Here is a 20474-nt window from a genome sequence, read left to right as displayed (position 1 = left end):
ATGTTTGGGTGACCTGTTAATTGGTGAGAGTGGGGTATTGAAGTCTTCAACTATCCATTTGTAAGAGTCTATGTGTGATTTAAGCTTTAATAATGGTTCTTTTAAAAATGTGAGTGCCCTTGTGTTTGGGATATAGATGTTGAGAATTGAAAAGCTATCTTGGTGGATTTTTCCTTTGATGAGTATAAAATGTCTTTCTTCATCTCTTTTGATTAATTTTTTTTGAAGTCTACTTTATTGGTACTAGATGCTATTTTGTAGATGCTAGAATTGCTATACCAGCTTTGTGGGGGGGGGCTATTTGCTTAGAAAATCTTTTTAAAATCTTTTACTTTGAAGTAATGTTTACCTTTGATGTTGAGGTGGGTTTCTTGTATACAGCAGAAGGATGGATCTTGTTTTTGCATCCATTCTGTTGATCTGTGTCTTTTTATTGGGAAATTGAGTCCATTGATATTGAAAGCTATCAATGACCAATGACAGTTAATTTCTGTTATTTTGTTACAGTTGTTTGCGTGTGTGTGTTTGCCTTCTCTGGATTATGTGGGTGTGAGATTATTTATTGTCCATGTTTTCATGGGTGTAGTTAACCTCCTTGGGTTGGAGTTTTCTTTCTAGTACCTTCTGTAGGGCTGGATTTATGTATAAATACTGTTTAAATTTTACTTTATCATGGAATATTTTGTTTTTTCCAACAATGGTGATTGAAAGTTTTGCTGGGTATAGTAGTCTTGGCTGGCATCTGTGGTCCCTTAGAGTCTGCAGCACATCTGTCCAGGATCTTCTGGATTTTAGAATCTATATTGAGAAGTCAGGTGTAATTCTGATAGGTCTACCTTTATAGTTACTTGGCCTTTTTCCCTTGCAGTTTTTAGTATTCTTTTTTTTTTAATGTGTGTTTAATGTTTTCATTATTATGTGGTGAGGGGACTTTCATTTCTGGTCCAATCTACTTGTTCTTAAAGCTTCTTGTACCTCTATAGGCATGTCCTTCTTTAAGTTAGGAGATTTTTCTTCTATGATTTTGTTGAAAATATTTTCTGGGCCTTTGAGCTGGACTTCAAATTATTCCTATTATTTGGTGAGAGTGGGGTATTGAAGTCTCCAACTATCCATGTGTCTATAAGTGATTTAAGTTTTAGTAATGTTTCTTTTACAAATGTGGTGCCTATTCTATTATTCTTAGGTTTGATATTTTCATAGTGCCTCAGATTTCCCAGATGTGTGTTGTGCCAGGCATTTTTTAGATTTAGCAGTTTCTTTGACCAGTAAATTAACTTCTTCTATCATGTTTTCAACACCTGAGGTTCTCTCTTCTATCTCTTGTATTCTGTTGATTGTTGCTTGTGTGTATTGAGTGAGCCCACATCTGACACTACCTGGATAGCTCAGGAACCAGAGACTGGATATCCCAGAGACCTGGGAAAGAACTGAACATGACTGCTCAAAAAAAGGGAGGAGCAATGAAATGATTCCTAATAATATCCTGTTATACTCATAGGTTGGAGCCTAGCCCAGTTGTTATCAGAGAGGCTTCACTCATCAACTGAAGGGAGCAGATGTAGAGATCCATATCCAAACACTAGGTGGAGCTCAAGAACCCTGCAAAAGAGGGGGAGGAAGAATTATAGGAGCCAGAGGGGTCAAGGACACCAGGAAAACACAACCCACTGAATCAATAAGTGGGGCTCATAGGGGCTCACAGAGACTGAAAGGACATCACAGAACCTGCATGGGTCTGACCTAGGTCCTCTGCATGTATGTTATGATTGTGTAGCTTGGTGTTCTTGTGAGGTTCCTAACAGTGGGAGTGGGAGTGTCTCTCACTCTTTTGCCTGCTCTTGGGACCCTTTTCCTCCTACTGGGTTGCCTTGTCCAGTCTTGATATGAGGGTTTGTGTCTAGTCTTATTGTAACTTCTTATGCCATGTTCAGGTGATATCCCTGGGAGGTCTACTCTTTTTTTTTTTTTTTTTTTTTTTTTGGAGGGGTGGAGGAGGAGTGGATCTGGAGGAAAAGGTAGGTGGTAGAGGGGAGACCTGGGAAGAATGGAGGGAGGGGATACTTTGGTCAGGACATAATATATGAGAAAAGAATTTAAAATTTAAAAAAAAAAGAACTACAGCCGCCATTTGCATGTGAGCCACTGGATGCCACACGTCTTCCTGCATTCTCTCCTAGGGAAAGTAAAATTTTGCACACTGGTCTGTGTGGCTAATGTTCACAAATTACTAATAAGGCAATTAATGAAGTTCAGTTTGTGGTTATAAGCTAAAATCAGACATTTGTGTTTCTTTCTAAATCAATTAGATGATATTAGTCACAGAAGTGAGACCTTCTCACCAGATGCAGAGACTTTCAGATAGCTGTGATATTCAAAGCAGAGAAGCAGAAATATCTCAGATAAACAGGAGGCTCAGCTTGAGATCACAACACACCGGTTGGGGATTTAGCTCAGTGGTAGAGTGCTTGCCTAGCAAGCGCAAGGCCCTGGGTTCGATCCTCAGCTCCAGGGGAAAGAAAAGAGAGAGAGAGATCACAACATACTACATAAGTAGAAGAAAATAGAATTTCTGGTCTATTTCATGGTTATGTTAGGCATCACAGGGATACCCACATGTGTGTATACACATACAGGGGTATGCACATATACAGGTGTGCACATACTCATGCACATATACGTACAAGTACACACACATACAAGCACACTCACACACAGGGATACTCTTCCTAATACAGCCTTCTGCTTACAATCATAATGAAAGAATAGGAACAAGATTTCTTCTTTCACCTGAAAGCTAGAACCTGTAGGTGAAATGAAATGTGTGTTTTCAGATCCTGAGCGTCAGGAATACAGTGGTCCCTAAAAGAGAAGAACCCATATCCCGTAAGCTTCACAAGTAACTAACTTGTTACTGGAGAGAGTTTTGAAGCCATAGTGTAGAAAAGGGAAACTTTTGAACTGAGACAAATTTGGAAGTTCAGGTAGACCTGCCTTTCAGAGGTGAGGGTCACAGGGGAAGATATTGAGGAGGAAGGAGAGGAGTGGAGGGACACAGGCGAGGCTTTGGATGTTCTCAGCTGAGTAGCAACCAGCATGTGTGTGTGAAAAACATGTCCAAGTTTAGGCTTAGCACTTAGCACCGCTTGCTAGCCCAGAGGAAATAACCCTAGCATGCAGCTTAGGAACTGCCAGAACCAGCTCCTACTCCTGATGATTAGAATAAAGATGGCATAAAATACAGAAGCTTGGCAGAGTGTTTGTACGAACAATGATCCTCAGTTCATAAAAGGAGTGCTGGAAACCCAGAGTAGTAAAAGCAAAGCAATTTGCTATGACCTTGCAAAGTACTCAGGAGGGCACACGCTTCACATTGCCCAGGTCCTGAGTTTGCTTAAGTCGGTCTTTTTTTCAACAAACACCATGTGTGGCCTCAACTCTATTTTTGAATCCTGTTTACTTTCAAAATTATCACACACATGACACTGCAGGCGAGTTTGGGTGTAACTTTCTACTCTAAACTTCTAGTCTGGGTTGGAGCAGTTTAGCAGAGATGGGGATGATAGATAGACTAACAAGCATTAGCAGGTTTCTGGTTCATTTGTAACTGAAAATGAGCCACCAGATTTTAGTCCTAACATTATATAGTTCAGAGTTCATAGCCTTGCTAGCAAAACAAAGCCAGCCCTAGAAAAAGCTTGATTTGGTCCCTTATAACAAAGCTGAAAACCAAAGGATTAAGAATTTCCCAAGTAGCCTAACTGCACCTTAGGACAAACCTCAAGAATGTTTATAGAAATACAAAATTATCTCACATCCAACAAGCTAAAAATCACAATACAAAAATTACTGGGAATAATATAATCCATAATGAACAGAACAAGTTAATCATAACAGACCCAGGAATGACACAGATTGCAGAAATAATGAAATGATGACATTAACAGTACTATACACATACCTTGTGTGTTCAAAAATATGGAGGGAAACATATTCATTAATAGATACACTAATGAAACATTAAAGGCTTACCTGCCAGAGGTGAATATTACATTGGAAAAAGACTAATGGATTAGACAACAGTATAATCATTCCAAATATAAGTGCTGAAAAAAAGAAGAAAAGAACCAAACAAAATCAATAAGGATTCATACCTACAAGTTTTAGCCAACTTTAACCAATTTAACACAACCTGAGACTCCACGGAGTGGACGACTGAAAAGGTATTTGAAGAAACCATGACTAAGAATTTTATAACTTTATAAGCCTATTGACCCTGAAACCCAAAAAATCAAAGCACAAGAAACATAAACAAACACAGAAAATTACAGAATCATGTAAGGGGTGAGTTTCATAAAAAGAACCAAAGTGACAGTGATCTTGTGAGAAATAACACAAGCAAGAAGATTCAGTGGAGCAGCATGTTAAACTTGAGAAAAGAAAGACACTGTTGAAATACAACTGGATTCTATACCCAGCAAGACTGTCCTTTAAAAGTGAAAGTGTTGGGTGCAAGAAGTGTACAGAAAACCTGTCAGCCTCAAGGTTCAGTACTGTGCTTACAACTGTTCTAAGGACAACAAATATCCCCCCATATGTGTGTGTGTGTGTTACACGAGTATATTTGTGTGTTCAAATAGCTATTTTTGAAGAAAAGACTTTTAGGCATACAAAAATCTGTCAGAAGTAGATTAGCACCAGCAAAGCTGTTAAGAAAATTTCATCAGCAGAAGAAAATTTTCTCACAGAAGTGAGTGTGCAGCCACACAAAACAATGAGGGACACCATAAATATGGGAATGTCTGTCTAACTATCTGTCTATAGTTTTTCTTATATTTTATATTTCTTTGAAATATAATCTATCTGCAAAACAAACTACTACTTAGGGAGTCCTAGTATGTGGTGATCATATTCTCTATTTTAGACACAAGAAAACTTCGTTACACAAGGGTGTATCTGACATCAGAGTCCACATCTCTCTTATAAAAGTTCTTTGATTTAAACTATCAGATTGTTTAATAAGATTCTCATTTCCCAACAAGTTGATAAGTTTAAGGAGGCTTCAAAAGACACTCAGCTAACTGGAATTGTTCGGATAATGAGAACTTCTCAGTTAACTGGAATAGTCCTGATAATGAGAACCTCTCAGTTAACTGAAATGGTTCTGATAATGAGAACCTCTTAGTTAGTTGGAATTGTTTGGCTAATGAAAACCTCTCAGTTAACTGGAATTGTGCTGATAATGAGAACGTCTCAGTTAACTGGAATGAGAACACAGATTTGAAATGGAACAAAGATCTGAAGCCAACAGACAATTCCAAGTCCACATGACACTGTTTCTCCTCCTCTCTTATTCTAGTCAATGGCATTTTTTTTTGTTGCCCAACACTGTTCATCTATTTCTTTCCTAGAGTAGATTATTCTGTGTCCTGTGAGAGATTAACGTGTCTATTAAGTTTGTCCCATGATGAAACTTAGTGGAAACAATAAATTGCACAAGCTTATTTTCTATGGGATGCCATGGAATCATAAGCAAGTTAGCATGCATGATATATCTATAAGGAAAGACAATGAATGATGTTGCCCAGGCAACTCTTGCCCAGGGAAAGTTATTTGTGCAACCCTTGTGCATAAGTGTTTACAGTGGCAATCAAGGCATCAGTTGAGCAGAACAGGATGCAGATCTTGAGAGAAACATCATCTTTGAGAATTAAGGCATGCATCTGAGTGAGGATGGTAGCAAGGGGCTAAACATGCTGAGATCTAGTGTTGATTCTCTACAACAGGTAAATAAGTAAGTTGAGAAGTGGGGCTTTGGGACTGGGGAGATACTTAGTGGGAAAATTGCTTTCCCTTCAAGTGTGAAGACTGGTGTTTGGATCCACAGAACCAACACAAAAGCCAGGCAAGTGTGGTGATCACAGCACTAGGAAGTCAGAGGCAAGGACTCTCATGGCAAGCTAGCTATCTAAAATAGCCAAAATCAGCTAGCTCTGGTTCAATGAGAGACCCTGTCTCAAAATGTAAGGTGGAGAGCAATTGAAGAAATAACTGGACACACTTCTGTCCTCCATGTGCACAAATGTGCATGCATACTTTCACACACATGTAAACATGCACACATGCAGTGAAGAAAGTAAGATTTCAAGGGTTGAGGAGATGGCTCGTTTGATAAAGTGCTTGCTGCACAGACATGGGACCTGAGTTTAGATTGCCTGTACACACGGAAAAGGCTAGGTGCATACCACTAGTCCCAGTGTTGGGAAGGCAGAACCAGGAAGTTCCCTGAGCTCACAGCCAGAGATTCTAGACAAATGCATTGAGAAATGTTGTCTCCAAAAAATAAAGTGGAGAGCAATTGAGGAAGACACACCCAAAATCTGACTCTCTCTCTCTCTCTCTCTCTCTCTCTCTCTCTCTCTCTGTGTGTGTGTGTGTGTGTGTGTGTGTGTGTGTGTGTGTGTGTGTGTGTGTATGACAGAGAGGCAGAGACAGAGACAGAGAGAGAGAGGGATGGGGGTGGATATATACATACACACTCACAACACATATATGTAAGATTTCAAAAGACGAAATCAATCCCACCACAAAAACACTGGAAGCAGTCCTTTCTAAATTGGGGGTTAAGGCTGCACTCCGCAGCTTACTTCATTTGCCCTTCTTGTTACCATTTTCATTGGTTATCATGAAATACACGTTGTTATGGTGATGAGACAAGGGCTCAACTGGATGCAAATGCAGAAACATGTTTCGAGAAGAAACACCTAAACTAGTGCTTCTCCTATGTTGGTGTGCATATGAATCACCCTGGCTCTTGTTAAAATTCACATTCATATTTAATAAGTCTGGGATGGAATCTAAGACTGGTTGCTCCTCAACACATTGTATAAGGCAATGTAGGTATTGCTGGTCAATGGACTTCATTCTGAGTCTAAAGGATGCATCGCAGACATTCAGGAAAATACATGCTCTCTCAGGGTTAGGCTTAGTGCTGCTGATCTAACAGGGATGGACCTCACAGAACCACCAAAGTCTCATGAGACACTACGAACTGTTCTTTTCCTTCAAAACTCACCACCTAGCAAGCAAAGTGTAAATTAATAACATGTGCTCCTAACTAGTGCCACACAAAACAGTCCTCTTTACCTTGGGTTTCCAAGCCCTCTGAAAACTGCCTCCACTTGTCTTTATGATCTTTTCCATCATGGTGGTCCTTTTCAGAATATCCACATTAAATACCTGGAATTACTTACTTGGGTAAAAGCAGTATCAACCTCCACTCTCTTTTTCTTTGAAAAGGAAAAAGAATACTTTCTCCCTGCCTGCTCTTTTCTTGACACAAGACATCCATCTCAGATCTCTTCATCCTTTAGAGCTGTGAGTGCAAGCACTACTTCCTGGGTTTTCCCCAACTATCCCAACAAGGACATTGAACTAAACTGGGATTTTCACCCTTGAGTTCCTCTGTTTATAAGCAAAGGTGGGAAAATTTTACAAGGAGAGAAGGAAGAGTGGGTTGGGAGATTTTTGAATAGGTGGAGGAGGAAAGGGATCATTTAGATAACATTTAGACCTCAGCAGGGAATACAACTATTATGGGGAAACGTTGGGTTATTGGGACTTTGAAAGACAAGTGGGCAACTATTCGCCATATTGAATTTAGTCCTCAGGACACAGAACTGTAACCAAAGTTGCCTAGATACTCTCCTTATTGCAAAAGTCCAGCAAAATAAGCCAAGACACAGCCATCATTATGCTATAGACACAGCCATCATGCTGTAGACACCACATTTTGATGAAGTTGCCTTTGAGTCCTCCATGTTCCTGTAAGCAACCCCAGTAACCAAGGTTCACTGACCTGGACGCAGGTGGAATAATTTTGCTGTCTGTCATTGGTGCTTTATCTGGGGTGAGTAATGTTTGCTCACACCTCCTAAGGAAGAGTTGTACAACAGAATCACAGTATTTAACATAGTTTGCAGGTCCTAAATATGCAATGAAGCCTGCCTAGATACTCTCTTGTCAAGTAAACAAAAACAGCAAAATAAGCCCGGAGGACTAGTCAGAATTATACTGTAGACACACCGCCTTTAGCAAAGAGAATAAACAGTGGTTTTTTTTTTTTTTTCCATTTTCCATCAGTTGCCTATGACCTGTTTTATCTCTTAATTACATGGCAGGGTAATAATAATAATAAAATGTTCTCTATAGTTCTACATAGAATCACTCCATGCTGCAGAGGATATGTCTGGTCTAAGTTAATTCTCAGTCCAGATAAGCAACAGAAAATGGAGGGTGAATGGGGATGGTAGAGCTTCAACTCTCCTATCAATCCATGGTGAGGAATAAACACCTTCTGTTTGCACAGAGGCAGGACTTGCCTCTTCCTCAACACGTGCCAGGCAGTCACAATGAAGGCTCACTAATTGCCTTGTACCTATAAGCAGAAGAGAGTATATTTTCAGAGAAGGCACATTTCTGGAGAAACTTCCTGCATAGGAGAAGAAAATACTGAAAATGAAGACCTTGCGTAACAGAGAAAATGATTAGTCCAGCTAGATGGACTGAAGAGGTGTTCCTGGAATGGATGGAAGAATCACAGGGACGTAATCAGGAGAATTGATCCCATATGCATTCTTTCAATGTGGGACACATATTAAGTGGGACACATACATGTGAGATATCAAATACATTACATAAAACTGACCTGCTTAATGTCTTCATATCACTTGCAAGGTGAAAAAGCAATTATTGTTGACCAATGCATCCCTAAATAACCATGTCTACACACCACTTTAGAGCATTTAGAAATAATTTTTCAGACATAACTAGTGGAGATAGCGCACACTGGATTGAGGTTTATCCAAACAAAATAACTGACATCTTTTTAAGAAATGGAGAGGGCACAGAGTGACACACCTAGAGATGAGTAGTGTGTAAATGGAGGCAGCGACTGGAGGAGTGTGTCTACAAGCCAAGTGGTGTCCCCAGCTGATGGCAGCCAGCAATGTCAAGGAAGAGGCCCAGAACAGGTTCACCCTCAGCCTCTAGAAGGAAGGAACCTGCCAGCACCTTAGTAACAGACTTCAGGTCTCCTGAGTCCTGGATAAACACAACTTCTCTTAGATAAGCCACCCACTTTGTGGTTAGTTGTAGAGGTTCTAATATGCTGGGTTACAAATTAGTACATTATATCTAGATTTCAAACAAATGTACCATTTAGATTTCTTGAACTGCCTGATAATCTTCACAGATCTTCATCCCCAGGGTTAGTGGCAAGAATTCAAAATTAACCAAGTTAACTCAGTCTGAGGCCATCTATTTTTAAGGGGACTCAGCTTCTCTCCACTATTTCTTATTTCCTCCCTGCCTCCTTACACTTCTTCCTCATTGGTTATTCGGATGAGGAGCTGGAGGCAGGATTACATGGTACTATGGTGACAGTGAAGGGAGGGACTTCCTCGGGTCTATCTGGTCAGATCCCATCAGTGAATCCTGACTCTTCTGGTCTCCATGGAGATGACCCTGTCTGCCTGGTTGCTGAGCTTCTGGCTGGCAGTCAAGGAGGAAGCCAGTGGAAGCTGAACTTGAGCTCTGTGCTCTTCCAGCCCAGGCAGGCCTTGGGACAGGTTCCTTTCTGCCTCTCATTCTATATCTCCGCCTGGGGTGGACCACTTCTTGCAGATGCCAATTCATGTGGTTCACCTGCAGCACAGGACTGTGCATTGTGTGGCCTTTGATGTACTAACAAAGTCCGAGCATCCTTGTAATTACCAGATAACATCCAAATCCCTTAGTGACTCAGAAGAATGCCAGGGCTTTCCATCCTGTGCCAGAATGCAGAATAGCAATAGAAGGCAAGAGGAGGAGGGAGGATGCCTTTTTTATAGGGAATCTGTCCTGTTGATAAAGAGATGTAAACCTTTCTGGGAGTTTTTAATGGCCTAATTACCTTTCTCAGGTCCCCCACCCTGCCTCCCAACACTGATCTATTGGAAATGTGTTACCAAAACACACTTGGAGGGTGGTATATGTAAATCAAAGTCAATATGATTTTCTTCAAAACATAGAAAATATCCCTTTAAATTTCCTAAAATCTTACCCTTATAAGTGATCAAATATGCAAGTAAGACATTTGGAGAGTATTAAGGATAAAGCATAAGTGGCAGCAAATTTCTTAAAATAGTTAGCACATTTAGGGCAGATTAAGTTCTTGATTTTTTTTATTTTTTTAATTACGGTGGTTGCAGCTGGGCATGGTGCTGCATATGCCTGCAATCCTAGGACTGAGACAGCTAAGGAGAAGTTTGAGTTTAAGGATAAACTGGGCCACATAGCAATAAAACAAAACAAGAGCATTATGGGTAATCCCACTATGAACTATGGTGGCTGGAAGGATGACAGATGACACACGAGCCTCTTCACAGCTCAGCTGACACTTGGTCACTTGGTGGCTTGACTGGTGTCGACCTCAAACATGAATGCGATTGCCAAAATTCCCTTCACATCTCCAGACTTACACAAGTCTTCATAAATCACTTCTGTAACAGCAGCTACAATTGTTTGCACTGGCTGCCCTCTTGAAGATGCTGCAGCTTAAAACCCAAACCAATGTCTCTGTCACTGGTACACTATTCAAAGTGAGGAAAATCTTAAACATCAAGGTTGTCAGAGCCATGGAAACAGCCCCCTGTGAACACCAGAAGTAACTGGAGATAGGAATAAAGGTTGGTGGCAGGAAGAACCACAGATCAGGTTTAACACAGGTCATTTGGACTAATTCAGGAAGGTCAACATGGGACAGTCCCATTCCAAGAGGAAGCAGGGCTTTGACCCCACTGCCAACGTTTTGCATCTGCTTAGTGAACTAACAGCAAATGTTGCTCAAAACAAAGCTGGTGCTGTCCAAAGCTTTGTTATGACATGATTGGGTTGTTCATTACACTTCTGTAGCTATAACCAAAATGCCTAGCTGAGTGACTTGGGGGCATGGCAGCTTTAACTGGACAGATGTGGACAAATGACTACTCCACCTAGATAAGGCACTGATGATAGACCACAGATAGAATTCTACCTAAGTCCTACTTAGTGAGAATGTCTCTCTGTATGCTGTGAATATGTGTGGCTCCCATTGGATGATAAATAAAGCTGTTTTGGCCTATGTCAAGAAAGCTTACAGCCAGATAGGAAATCCAAGCAGAGATACAGAGAGAAGAAGGGTGGGGCAGAATCAGGGTAGACACCAGCCTGCGGCTGAAGGAGCAACAATGTATCAGCAGACCAGTAACACCATGGCCGTGTAGCAACATGCAGATTTATAGAAATGGATTGATTTAAGATGAAAGAGCTAGCTGGTAAGAAGCTAAAGCTGTAGGCCATACAGTTTGTAATTAAGATAAGCCTCTGTGCAATTATTTTATAAGTGGCCACAGGACTGCGGGTGGGAGATATTGGTCCTGACTGCTGGGCAAGGCAGGACCGGAGAAATTTGTCTACAGTGAGCCAGTGAGTGTACTTGGCTTACTTACAGGTCATGGATGAGATATTACTTATAGGACTATAGGTCTTACCAGCACATGGATGATGACTTCCCCAAACCTGCACAGATGAAGCCCCCATCCATTAACTTTCCACCCACTGCATACCCTCGGACATCCTAGGACTGCAGATAGCTGGACAGAATCACACACATTTGAGAAGGGCTTCAGGAGACAGTGGCTGGAATCTCAAGTCCCTAATGACCCTCCCCTCCACTCTTATGTGTCCAACAGGCCTAATCTCTCAGGACTCTTGCAAGAAATTGCAGCTGCTCTGATGAAAATAGGATGGCTCTTCTGCTCAGAGGACAGTGTTTGCAGCCAGAAGGAAAAAAAATATTATTTTTTATTAAGAGATTTTTCTATTCATTTTACATACTAACCACAGATTCCCCTGTCCTCCCTCCTCCTGCTCCCCAGCCTTCCCCCAATCTGAGGAAAGGATTATTTTAGCTCACAGTTTCAGAAGTGTCTGTCTGTCATGGCTAGCAAAGCATGGCAGTGCAGAACATACATGTCACAGTGTCCAGGAAGAGAACAAACTATGGAATACAAAAGGGGACAGGGAAAGAGAGATCCCTCAGGGACATTTACCCAGTAACCTGCTTCCTGGGACTAGACCACATCTTCCATAGTTCCACCACCTCCCACAGACTATTCAAATTCTGAATTCATCAAGGAATTGCTTCATCTATTAGGTCAGAACCTTCAGGGTCTACTCTCTGTAAATGTCCTCACAGTTCCACTGAGAGATGGTACCCTAAGCATGACCTAGTCCAATCATGTAGATAATTGAGATTAACCATCACAGAAGGCCACTAAAACATTCTGAGGAAAGGAAACCTAAAAGCATCATCATGATGTCCAAGTTCTTCAGCAGATGTGTGTGTGTGTGTGTGTGTGTGTGTGTGTGCATGTGCATGCATATCTATGTGTGTATGTCTGTCTGGTTGGCTATCTGTTCCAGGATATATGTATTACCATGGTGGTTTGAAGTGCTAACAAATACTTTAAAAATATTAACAGTCCAAGTGAAAAGCAGTCCCTTGAGGCCACTCTGTCACCTCTTACCCTCAGAAGTGTTTTGCATACACACTGCCTTCTAACTTTCACTTTCAGCTCTACTAAAGAGAAAGAATTTTCTAGCTACTGATTTTTCATCAGTCAAGGGCAGTTCCTGAGTTAAGTCACTGAGTCTGATGATTATGGGTAGGAAATTTACAGCTCCTTCCTGGCTGTTCTTTCATTGAGAACATGCCAGCTTCCTTCTCCCTCCCTGCTTCTTCCCCATTAGTAGACTCTACGTCTTCCTTAAAATCACTCTTATTCTCTTCTGTGAACATACCTTCACATACCTGAGGAAATTAATATGTTCTTACAGAAACCCCGGGGCTTCATACAGTGCATGCCGCCATGTTGTATTTATTACACAGTCATTTCTACTTTCTCTAAGAGAACAAAGTATGCCACACTCTGTCAGTTTAGGTCAGGAGCTGTCCACCATGAATCCCCAGTGAATCATCTGTGAAGGTTTAAGAAGAGTAGCAGACACCTCAGAGAACCTAAGGGTTCTGCTTTTTTTAGTCATGGGGTTGACGTTAGCTTGGATGTTTCAAATTGGAATTTTCTTTTCTTTGTTATACAGGATCTCATCCTGTTGCTTAGCCTGGCCCAGAACTCCAGACATCTTGTTTCCATCTCCTAAGCTTGGGATAACAATCAGACCTTATCATGCCCAGCTCTTAAAGTCTGTTTGTGTGTGTGTGTGTGTGTGTGTGTGTGTGTGTGTGTGTGTGTGTGTGTGCTCGCACGCAATCGTGTGTGTGTTCTCCTGCACATGTGTGAGCATGTGAGTGGACTTGCAGTGTGTGCTTGTGTGTATGGAGGCCAGAGGTCAATGCCACTTGTCTTCCTCGGTCATTCTCCACCTTATTTTTGCAACAGGATTTCTCAATGAACCTGGAGCCTGGGATTCAGTGAGGCTGGCTGGCTAGCAAGCCCCAGGGATCTGCCTGCAGCCACACCAGGCCCAAGTGCTGGGATTACAGAAATGCTGTTCTGCCAGACTTTTCATGTTGGTTGGAGGATATAGACTCAGACCCTTATGCAGTAAAATACTGTAACAACTGAACCACTTCCCTGGTTCCCCAAACTGGATGTTTCAGAATATCACAGATCATTTGAAAGTACAGCTGAGGCTCCGAGTCCCTGTCCTTTGTCTGGCCAATGGTTTTATGTCAGACATTTTGCCATTTAACTGTTTCATGAATTTTTTTAGTTAAATTCTATTAACCTTTACCCAGTTCCCCCTACAGCTGCTGTTAGAATGAGTCACCAAAATATCACTTGTCCCTGAAAATGAAAACAGAGCTTTGAAGTGGAAATCTTCATTGATCAGTGCAATCCTCCTGGGGGTGGGGGTGGGGGGATGGAGGGGTGGGTGGTGGGGGATGGGGGGGTGTGTTCAGAAAAATACTCAAGAAAAACAACAATCTCTCTCTTTGAGAGTCGGGCAGCCTGTTGACATTATCTGTACACGAAGCCCACTCAGACCCTGACAACAGTCTGGGGCCAGACACAGAATGCCTAAACAATTACAGCTGCTCTGGCCTGTAGCTCTGGAGCTGCCCTGGAATGATGGAAGTCTGCTCAGTCTGCCTCCTCCAGCAAGGAATCCAAAACCTGTTCAAGGCACTTTCCTAGTCATTCCACACGCGTGAAGAAGGCTGCTCCCAGCGGGATGCATAGGCATTGTGCTGTTTACTAGTGTGATGTTCAGGTGTGAGAGCACAAAGAAGCTTTGTTAGCAGGGAAAGTGATCAACTGGGAACCTCTAGGGAGACTTTGTCAAATAGCCTGATGTCACAGAGGAGAGAAGACCCTTGAAAGATGTCCACCTCAGAGATCTGTGCACAGATGTCCTCCATGCTTAGACTGTCTCTAGCCAAACTGGAGGTGCTCTGCTGGTGATCATGTGGAACCCCTTGTGTCCTGAGCCAGCGGTGAGGAGTTTCACCCCTGCTCCCCTCTCCCCAGTCTTACCTGGGGACTGGTTTTGATTTCTGCATTTTCTAGGAGGTAAGTGAGCTTTAAACCCAGTAAGAGCAGACATGCTCTATCTCTTGCCCCTTTATTATTTGAAAGCCCTATTAACCTGATCTAGACTGAACTGATAAAAGCAATGGGGCCAGCTTATGAGGGACAGAGCCATTTCTTGCTTGAAAATATCTTCTGCTGCTGATGATCATTTAAACTTAATTCTCAGCATGTATGGTAGTGACTATTGTACTACACTGCCCCATCCCCAATGGAAATCACATCACCCTTCTGGGGCTAGAGTGAAATCCTAGACAAAATTACCTAGCATATGAAAGACAGGATGAGGGAAAAGGCTTATTCTAGGTGCACAGCACTGGACACTAGGGAATATTCTTCCCATTGTAAAGACAGAATACATAGAGAGGCAGTGCAGGGAATTAATAATCGTTATAATTAGCAGAACGCAAGCATGGTCTGGAACTGCTGAAGGGATTATATACTTGTTCTATTTGATCCTCTTAATAATGCTGAGAAAAAAAGACTCCGCCAACCATCACTCTGACTTTGCTGATGAGAAAATGAAGGCTTTTCCTAGATGTATACCACTGAGAAGTGAGGCAGCTGGGGTTCCACTCCAAAGAGTGGTGATGATGGCCTGTGGGAGATGGCTGAGCTGGCTGTGTAACCATGAGGACCTAAGTTCAAATCCCCAGCACCCACATCAAATGCCAGGCATGCAAATGTAGATGTAGCTAAGCTCTTTTCTGAACATGTATGTTTAAAGCTGTAGACTAGTGAATCTCTTGGCCTTGGTCAGAGTAACTTCTTTCAGCAGTGAGGTCAAAGCAGGGACTCAGGTCGGGTAAAGTGCTGAAAGTAAGTGACTGTTCAGAGTGCTCAATCACAATAGAACATTGATGTCACTTCACCTAAGGCCCAGGAAATGTCAGGGAAGAAGGGAAGGAAGGAAGGACTGCGGGAGCCAAAGGATGGGGAAAAGTGTGATGGAGTGCTGTCTTTTGAGCATGACATAGCTGTGTAACTGACTGCCTAAATGGAGGCAGGGAGGGGGGCTAGTTTGGAAGAAGAAAGGGCCAGTGGGAGTGGAAAGAGAGTAGTGGAGGGGTGAATATAATCACAGTGTACTGTATACAAGCATGATTTGTCAAAACTGAAAACTACTAAATATTTTTTCAAGCTGGATATGATGTACAGGCCTGTAAACTCAGTGTGGTAAGGAGTGAAGACAGAAGCATCTCTGAGGCCTGCTGGCCAGCCTGCACGAAAGAAAAGCTATGAGCTTCAGACTCATCAAGAGACTTCTCTCAAGGGAATAAGGCAGAGTGTGGAGCAGGACACCTACTTGTTCCTCTTCCAACACACACATGGCTGCATACACCATACACATAAACACATATTTCTTCCTCTACACACAAAAAAACAGTGCTGCCAACCATTATGCTACATGCCTCCATTGCTATAGAGGTGAAATCTCGACATCCAGGAAGCAATTTGAAGTTCAAAAGAGATAGAGTGCCCAATGAGATGAATATATATAAGCAACCCCACATTTGGCCTCTGTCTTCCCTGGATCTTTGGTCTATATTCTACTAATAACCACGATGACAATTTGGTATCCATTCCAGGTATGAATACAGCCATGAACAGCCTACATCAGATCCGTATCCACTGCTGTTCAGCCCGTCAACTCACCACTATTTATTTATTGCACTGGAGAATTCTTTGAAGTGGGAGCATCCCTGGGCACTTGAGGATGCCTAGCAGCCTGTAATCACTGGTGCCTGCAGCTCCCTCCACCTCAGTTGGGATGATAAAAAAAATGCCTACATGCCTGGCTAATTGTCTGCTAGGAGAACCCACTCTCAGTCAAAAATCCCGTACTCAATATTTAGTATGCAAATAGTCTGTGCTTGAAAGAACAGGTTTCTGAAGGCCTCAGTTTTCTCTTCAAATATACTCACTAAATAGATAATCACCACCTTAATCATAAGAAATAATACATGTGAAATCATGATTTTTCACTTGCTAGTTAAGTCTTCCCTAAAATGCATTAAGGTAACTAAAAATTTCCACGTACCACCTAAGTGCATCTGTACCTCCTGCGATTTATGTTATCTATCACACCTTGGTGAAGACTTAGATATTTGTCAGGGAGCCTTAGAAGCTGTAGAGTGTTACACAAATTCAAGGTGCTATCATCACCTAGACCGAGGCAGGACAGTTGTCATAACTGTCGAGAAGGAGAATGGGCAGTGAGACTAAAGTGGCCTCTCTGGTGCAAATTACTACAGCGAGGCAGATTCTCTTGCTCATCATGTAGAATACCCATGTGGACCTGTTATGGCATCTCCTTTCAGAGCTTCCTCTAATGTTCAGGAGTACATACACAGTGGGAGATGATGAAGTGAAGGGAGCCAGGAGGTGTATACTTAACACTCCCAAGGTCCACCAAGCTTCAGTTATCTCTCTCACAATTATCAAGAGCAGGTCCCACTCTGGAAGAGGCCATCAGTGGCTTCAGCATAGGACCTCCCAAGGAGAACATTATTTCAGAGGCTTGCCAATGTCTGCCAGGGGTAAACATGCCTTCGCTGTGCTCCCTGATGATACAGCTGTGTGGCTACTGTATCTTCTTGGATTCATCACAGGCCCCCAGGAAACTGTTTCTCATTTGAAACCAGTGTTTCTCCCCTGTATGAAATTTAACTCACCCAAAAAACTTTTTAAAAACTGAATATATGAAGCCAGACCCCAGACTGATGGAACCAAAGCCGTGGGCGTGGACATAGACACCAACAGTTTGCAAGCCCCTCAGCTGACCATGGTGCACATCTTTGGTTAAGAACACTGTTTTGATGATGGAGGGGGGAAAATCCTGCACTACTTGAGTTCTGTAACCAAATTATACGCTTCATTCTGTTCTAAGAATTCCACAGCCTGGCCTTTCCTTCACCACTCCCTGAGTAGAGCACTGGCCTTGTGTTTCTCCACTTATTTTTTTTCCATCTCAAGTTTCAAAGAAGGGGCTAAATGACAATACTGAGCATTCATTGGACACTTGTGTTGAAAAATGGGGTCCTGTTTTGTATGTAGTTTGCTGGGTCCTCGAAATGTGTAGATATTATTATATTATAAACTGCTTTGGAAAACAGAGATGTGAGTTGCCTTCTAGACTGTGCCTTTATTATTTTGCAGAACATCCCCTATCTCCCACCTACAAGGTTCTACCAGGAGCTGCCATTTGGTACAATATTTCTCCCAAGCCTGAGAAAACAGTTGAGTGGGTTAGAGACAAATACAGATCGTTTGTCAGAGTGATTATTCTCTTTCCAAAAACCATCCAATTAGCTGGGCAGGAGAAATAGGGGAAAGAAAAGGGAAAAGGAGAGGAGGGATCTGTACATCAGCATGGGGCTATCTCCTTCAACGCACAGCAGAGGTTAGGTGCAGTTGGCAATGTTCTCATATAAGGAGGGGGATAGGAGGCTAGTCTACAGTGGGCAAGAAAAATGAATCAATTATGTAGCTCATGTGATAGGTGGAGAGGAAGTCTCCATGGCACTCAATGTCTCAGCTGTTTCTGTTTACTTCTGACACATTTGCCCCTGAACTCTGGGAAAACCTCAACAATGTACAACAGTCTCCCCTTTTCTTATGTTAATCTGAGTAGGTCTCTATTACCAGCAATCAAAAATAACGTAAATCAATATGACTGTGTGTGCAATATGAGGAAGGTGTTCAAAAATGTATAAAACTCTGACAAGTACCAAATCAGAAATTTACAACCCAGGAAATACAAGGTTCAGGTCAACTCCAAGGTCACACTCAATAGCCATGGCATCTTGATGGGCATTTTACTACTGTGGATCACAGGGGTTTGATCTGTGAAAATTAAACACTAATATAACATGTGGCACTTTGGTGGGGTCACCACTAATCATAATCCCCACCCCTGTATTCAACTTGGAAGAGATTTGAGAAAGCACAGAGGTGATTTCCGAGGGCATATCTACCCAAGACTGGGCATGACCTGGGTTTCATGTGATCAAAATCACCTCACCTCTCTCCTTGCTCATGGCCATGAAAGAAGAGGAAGGCTGCCATCCGGTTACCCAAAGAGGCAATTTCTATACTCCTGACTCCATGCAGTCCAGGGGGCATCAGAGCAGCCAATTAGGGTGTTTTATCCTCAAAGTGTTCAGTGAAGGCAGGTGGGAAGAACAGGTCACAGAACTCCGGGTGCAAAAAAAGGAAAAAGTTCACTAGGGCATGTGCTTTGAAAGTACCTCATTCTAAAATAAAAAATGATTTAATAAAAAAAAAAAACTGGGTCATTGAGTTGAAATGCATCAGGATCCTCATTAAAAGTTTTAGTTTTCCTCATATGGATCCCCAAAAATACAGGAATGTGAGAACATTCTATTTTGGGGGAGATCATAGAAAAAGTTGGGCCTTTGAAAGTAGACAGACCTGAGTTCAAGGTGGGGCTTTGTTAGGTCAGTGGTTTCCATTCATGTACCTCTGATTCTCTCTCCCATAGTAAAGCATCCTAAAATGCATAATACATTTAATTAATAAATTTGGGCTGGGGAAATGGCTCAACTGTGCAAGCATAAGGATATGAGTTCAATCCCTAGAACACACTTCAAAGTACCAAGTGTATTGGCACACAGTGTAACCCCAGCTTTGTGCAGGCAGAGAGAGTGGGACCCTCGGGCTTGCTGCCAAGCCCATCTAGACTACTTAGCCAGCTCTAAGCCAGCGAGAGACTATCTCAGAGAAAAGGTGGTTTGCACCTAAGGGACAAAACCAGAAGTTTCACTTTGACATTCATACATACATGTGCATATGTACTCTTACACATAAATAAATTAATTAATTAGTTTGTTGTCATATGTCTACAATGTGCTTACCATATATACTCAATGAAATTAGTCGTCTCTCCTGTCCCAAACACGCAGATTCGGTGTGGCCCAGAAGAACATGTACTCTGCGACCAAACAGGGCTGGCTTTGAACACCCCTTCTACTTTGACAATGCTATGACATCATTCTCCTTTCAGACTCCCATTTCTTTCTCAATAAAAAGGCAATGACAACACCCACATGAGAGAGACCCTGATGACTCTCACTCACCCAGTTCCTCTTCCTTCTGCACAGGAGCACAGTTTCACTATTCAGCTCCAAGGCTGACCTAAATGGCATGGGGAAATAGTGTTCAGTCCACTATCTCAGAGACCGCTGTAGGACACTACTCTAGCCAAGGAGACAGGGGCGGGTGTGTGCCACAGACTTCTGGGGAGGTCTTTGTTCCTTCTTCCAGGCCTCTCTTACACATCTCTTCTTGCCTGCTCTGCCTCTGCTGCCTAGGATTACAAATCTTCAGGACAGACTGTGGATGAAGCCAACAACCAAGAAAAGCAGAGAAAACACGTCAAAAGATCCTGGGGACGTGTATGGCCATTTATCCCTCAATCAACCCATACTGAAACCTGCCTTAGACTGAGTTTCCTGTTCCTGGCAATAATAAATGACCTGTCATTTCAACCAGCTGCAGTTGCAATTTCTGTCGTTGCATCCAAAAGTATCCTAGCTGATGAGGGTTAATTACGATACTACACGTGTTAAATCACTTGTCCCAGTCAACCCTGGCACCCCAGTAAAGGCAAAACAAATGATTATATCTTATCATTGACGCCTTCATCACGATCATCATCATTACTAGTCACATAGCTCCTCACAACAAAAACAACTGCCACAGCTACAAAAATAACATCGACCACTTCCTCTGTGCCAGCCACAGTTGTAAATGCTTAACATATTTAAATTATTTAATCTTCACAACAGCCCCATAAGAGAAAAGTTATAATCATCCCAA

General features: G+C 42.2%; 1 long non-coding RNA gene across 1 annotated transcript; it reads left to right on the top strand.

Moving 5' to 3' along the window:
• The first annotated feature begins 14401 nt into the window (after positions 1-14401).
• Positions 14402-20146, top strand: LOC131915833 (uncharacterized). The gene is made up of 2 exons (XR_009380452.1): positions 14402-14615; positions 19967-20146. It is a non-coding gene; the product is annotated as an uncharacterized LOC131915833 (long non-coding RNA).
• Positions 20147-20474: the final 328 nt, after the last annotated feature.

Source organism: Peromyscus eremicus, chromosome 8a (genome assembly GCF_949786415.1).
Source record: "Peromyscus eremicus chromosome 8a, PerEre_H2_v1, whole genome shotgun sequence".
Classification (NCBI taxonomy): domain Eukaryota; kingdom Metazoa; phylum Chordata; class Mammalia; order Rodentia; family Cricetidae; genus Peromyscus; species Peromyscus eremicus.
Note: the sequence above shows the minus strand (reverse complement) of the source record. Positions and strands in the feature narration are given on the sequence as shown.